Source organism: Propithecus coquereli, unplaced genomic scaffold (assembly GCF_000956105.1).
Source record: "Propithecus coquereli isolate 6110/MARCELLA unplaced genomic scaffold, Pcoq_1.0 Scaffold1, whole genome shotgun sequence".
NCBI classification, from domain to species: Eukaryota; Metazoa; Chordata; class Mammalia; order Primates; family Indriidae; genus Propithecus; species Propithecus coquereli.
In genome coordinates this window covers 15,172,250-15,177,632 of record NW_012133857.1, presented here as the reverse complement: position 1 = coordinate 15,177,632, position 5,383 = coordinate 15,172,250, and the positions used below count along the sequence as shown (strand labels likewise).

The 5,383-nt window shown below is 34.8% G+C and overlaps 1 protein-coding gene and 1 pseudogene across 1 annotated transcript in view; both read left to right on the top strand.

Annotated features, from left to right (window-relative positions):
* The window catches only part of PBRM1 (polybromo 1), a 141,902-nt gene that overhangs the window by 94,579 nt on the left and 41,940 nt on the right, over window positions 1-5,383 (top strand). The gene's annotated exons all lie outside the window — the stretch shown is intronic.
* LOC105806330 lies at window positions 1,355-1,741 on the top strand (annotated as a pseudogene).

The window sequence follows — 5,383 nt, the reverse complement described above, 5'->3', positions numbered from 1 at the left end:
TGCAATGCGCACCACCCGAAGGATGGACATATTTGAAACGTGGACTTGGGGGCGGGACCAAGGGCAACATACGTAACCTAAACATCTGTACCCCCATAATATGCTGAAATAAAAGAAAAAGAAAAAAAGTTATCCTTGAGAAATAAAGTAGAAATAAAATCTTTCCCGGATAAGTATAAAACTGAGGGAATTCATCACCACTAGGCCAGCCTTACAAGAAATAGTCAAGGAAGTCCTATGTCTGGAAACAAAAAGATGATAATCACTATCATGAAAACATGCAACACTATAAAACTCACAGGTGGAGGAGATACATAAAGGAGAAAGAAAAGAAACAAACCTTATCACTACAGAAAACCACCAGACCACAATAATAAGAGAAAAAGAAAGGAACAAAGTATACAAAACAACCAGAAAACAATTAACAAAATGACTGGAGTAAATCTTCACCTATCAAGAATAACCTTGAATGTAAACAGATTAAATTCCTCAATTAAAAAATGTAGGCTGGCTGAATGGATTGAAAACAACATATGCTACCTATAAGAAACTTGATCTGTAAAGACACATATAGACTGAAAGTTAAGGGATGCAAATAGATATTCCATGCAAACAGAAACGAAAAGCGAGCAGGAGTAGCTATACTTAATTAGATAAAATGGACTTTAAGTTAAAAACTAAAATGACACAAAAAAGATATTTGTATAATGATAAAGGGACCAGTTCAACTGGAGAATATAACAGTTTATATGTGCATCCAGCACCAGAGCACCCAAATATATAAAGCAAATATTAAATCTAAAGGTAGAGATTGATGCCAGTACCGTAATATTAATAGTTAGGAACCTTAACACCTCACGTTTAGTATTGGACAGATCATCTACACAGAAAACAATGGTTTTAAGCTGCACTTTAGAACTAATGAACCTGACAGACATTTACAGAATATTTCGTCCAATACTGCAGAATACACATTCTTTTCATTAGCTTATGGAACATTTTCCAGGATAGACCACATTTTAGACCACAAAACAATTCTCAACAAATTTAAGAGAATTGAAATCATATCAAGTTATTTTTTCTGACCACAATGGAATAAAACTAGATATTGATAACGAACTTTTAAAATTGTACAAATACATGAAAATTAAACAACATGCACCTGAACAGCCAGTGGGTCAATGAAGAAATTAAGAAGGAAATTGAAAATTTTCTGAAATAAATGTAAGTACAGCTTTTGAAGGAAGACACTTTCACAGATGCAGTGGAGGTGTGTTGTGCCTGCTTCTGCTCCTGACTCATTGCTGTTCACTCTCACTGAGGAACAAGTTGGTCAGGAAGCAGCACCGCAGCCATGGCTTTTAAAGATACTGGAAAAACACCTGTGGAGCCAGAGGTGGCGATTCACCGAATTAGAATTACCCTAACCAGCCACAACATAAAATCCCTGGAGAAGGTGTGTGCTTGACTTGCTCAGAGGTGCACAGGAAAAGAACCTGAAAGTGAAAGGACCGGTTCAGATGCCTACCAAGACTACAAGAAAAACTACACTACAAGAAAAACTCCTTGTGAGGAAAGTTCTAAGACTTGGGACCGCTTCCAGATGAGAATCCACAAGCGACTCATTGACTTGCATAGTCCTTCTGAGATTGTCAAACAGATTACTTCTATCAGTATTGAGCCAGGAGTTGAGATTGAAATCACCATTCAGATGCTTAAGTCAACTGTTTTAATAAACTGATTACCTGTTGTTAAAAAAAAAAAACATGTAAGTAGGAGCACAACATACCAAAACCTGTGGGATACAGCAAAATCAGTATGAAGAGAGAAGTTTATAGCAATAAATACCTACATTAAAAAATAGTTATCAAATAAATGAATGATGCCTCTCAAGGCACTAGAAAAGCAAGTACAAACCAAACCCAAAATTAGTAAAAGGAAAGAAATAATAAAATTCAGAGCAGAAACAAGCAAAACTGTTTTTGTTTATTTTGTAATAAAATATCTTAAGAAGATAAACAAAATTGACAAACCACTGGCTAGACCAACCACACACACAAGAAGACCCAAGTAAATAAAACCAGAAATGAAAAAGTAGAGATAACAACTGATACTACAGAAATACAAAAGATTATACTAGAGACTATTACAAACAAGTATACATCAGCAAATTAGAAAACCTAGCAGAAATGGATAGATTCAGGGACACATAAATCCTACCAAGATTGAACCAAGAAAAAATAGAAAACCTGAACCAATCAATAACAAGAATGAGATTCAGTCTGTAATGAAAAATCTACCATTAAGGAAAAGCCCAGGGGACCTGAAGCTTCCACTGATAAATTCTACCAAACATTAAAGCAGAATTAATACCAGTTCTGCTCAAACTCTTCCAGAAAATTGAAGAGAGGGGAATTCTTCCAAACTCATTCTACATGGCCCAGCATTACACTGATATCAGAACCAAACAAGAACACAACAAAAAAGGAAAACTATAGGCCAATATTCCCAACATACATAGATGCAAAATTCATCAACAAAATACTAGCAAACCAAACCTCAAAGCACATTAAAAAAGAACATTCACTTAGCTTGCATGTAGGGTTAAAAAAAAATCATTCATCATGATCAAGTGGGACTTATCCTGGGGATGCAAGGATGGTTCAACATAATGCATGTAAATAAACAAGATACATCAATCACACCAACAAAGTGAAGGACAAAAACCATGTGATCATCTCAGTAGACACAGGAAAAGCATTTGGTAAAATTCAGCATCCCTTCATGATAAAAATTCTCAACAAGTTAGTTGTAGAAGGAACATACCTCAACACAATGAAGGCCATATGACAAACCCACAGCCCACATTATACTGAATGGAAAAAAGTTGAAAGTTTTTTCTCTCTGATCTGGAATAAGACAAGGATGCCCACTCTTACCACTTTTATTCAACATAGTGCTGGAAGTCCTAACCAAAGCATTATACATTTTATATGTGTATCAAAATATCACACTGTACCCCATAAATATGTACAATTATGTGTCAATTAAAATAATAAAAGCAAAAACAGTGGTATATCCTATCAATGGAATATTATTCATCCATAAAAAGGAGTGAAATGCTGATACATGCTACATGGATTAACCTTAAAAACATGCTAAGTGAAATAAGCCAGACAGAAAAGGAAAATACATGATTGTACTTGTCTGAAGTATCTAGAATAGGCAAATTCATAGAGACATACAGTAGAATAGAGGTTATCAGGAGCTGGGGGGAGGAAGGTGGTGTTATTGTTTAATGATTACAGTTTCTGTTTGGGGTAATAGAAACGTTTTGAAAATAGTGGTTATGGTTAATTGTACACTTAAAAATAGAATGGTGAATTTTATGTCATGTTTTACCACAATTTTTTAAAACTAATAATGTAATATACCAAAAACTATTGAAATTTAAATAGGTGAATTGTGTCATGTGTGAATCATATCTCAGTAAAGCTGTTTTTAAAAATGTGATGACTGAAAGGAAACATTCAGAGAAATATTAGAATATAAAGTTGAAGAAATCTCGCAGGAAGTAGAACAGCAGCAAACAGAAATAAAGGAAGAAAACAATAACTAAAAGATCAGCCTAGGAGGCCCAGAATCCAAATAACTACAGGACATAATTCCACTAAACTGTATCATATAACAAAGATCCCCTTTCCTTCACTTACAACATCTTTTTCCTTTTTTTTTTTTTTTTTTTTTTTGAGACAGTGTCTCATCTATCGCCCTGGGTAGAGTACAGTGACGTCATCACAGCTCACTGCAATCTCAAACTCCTAGGCTCAAGCCATCCTTCTGTCTCAGACTCCCGAGTAGCTGGGACTACAGGTGCACCCACAACACCAGCCTAATTTTTTCTATTTTAGTAGAGACAGGGTCTCGCTCTTTCTCAGGCTGGTCTCAAACTCAATGAGCTCAAGCTACACTCCCGCCCTTACCTCTCAGAGTGCTAGGATTATAGGAATGAGCCGCCGCACCTGGCCCAACAACCTTCTTATTTCTTTCTGAGTCTTCCACTTGACAAGTCTTTAATGTCTTTTTTTCTTTTAACTAGCAGTCTATTTAAAGCAATACAGGCTTTTTCTATCGTGTTTCTCAGAATTCTTCCAGTGTCTGCTCACTGCCCAATTCCAAAGTCATTTCCGTATTTTTTGGTTATTTGTTACAGTAGCACCCCTATAACAGGTACCTAAATCTCATCTAAATATCATCAGCTCAAAAGTCCCAAATCTCATCATCTAAATCACCTAAACTTAAGTGTATGAGTGAGGCTCTGGGTATGACCCATCCTGGGACACAGTTCTTTTCTCTGTGTGGACCTGGAAAACTTAGAAAACAATTTCTCTGCTCTTAAAATACAATGAGACATGCATGGAATAATGGTTATAGATATTCCTGTTTAAAAAGGGAGAAGAAAGATAAAAGTGTCACCAATTCCAAGCAATTTTGAAATCTAGCTGGGCAGACTCCATTTGGTTTCTAGGCCTGGGAACAATCCTCTGCAGCTTGACACTGTCCTCTGAATCATCTTTTTTCAAGAAAGCATGTATTTGCAATGGAGTAGTTTTATCAGTCAGTTCCCTGTCTCTAGAATTTTGGGTGTTAGACAGCCTTCTTTCATTTTGTACTCTCTCTGTCCCTTTCAGTCCACCTGACAGTGTTTCTGCTGGAATTATAATACCAGTGTTAGGGAATGAAGAAACAGACCCCTTGTAGCCAAACAGTGAGGGGCTTGAGTTGGTATAGCCTTTTGGAAATATATTTGGAATATGCATTTTAATAATGCATATAACAATAATAATAATGCATTTAATAATAATAGTAATACAAGGCTTGTTTCCAGCTCTTCCATTATGGGAAATTATCCTAAGTAAGTAATCAAAGATGTGGGCAAAGATTTGTCCTAAAAAAAAAAAAAAAAAAAAAAAAAAAAAGTAGGATATTTCCAAAGGATGGTTTATACTAGAACCATTAAAAAGTCTGATTTAACAAAAATAAAAGTCATATTGAAAAGCATTTAATCTCAGGGGAAATGCTCATGATATATTAAATATACATATATATTGTTTATATTGTGTGGTAAACATAGTCCATATTTTCTCAATTCTGAGACTCCATTGTATCATATCCATGTAATAACTGTTAGAAAACAAAACAAATTCAGAAACATTAAGATGGAGAGGAATTACATCAGAAATTATCTCTAGAATTACATGATTTATAATTAACTTGTTTGTTTATATATTTCTGTATTATCTAAAATGACCATATTCTATGCTTCCTTTGTTTACTTATCTATTTATTTAAATTAATGACAGTTGGTTGTAATTCAAAAAGA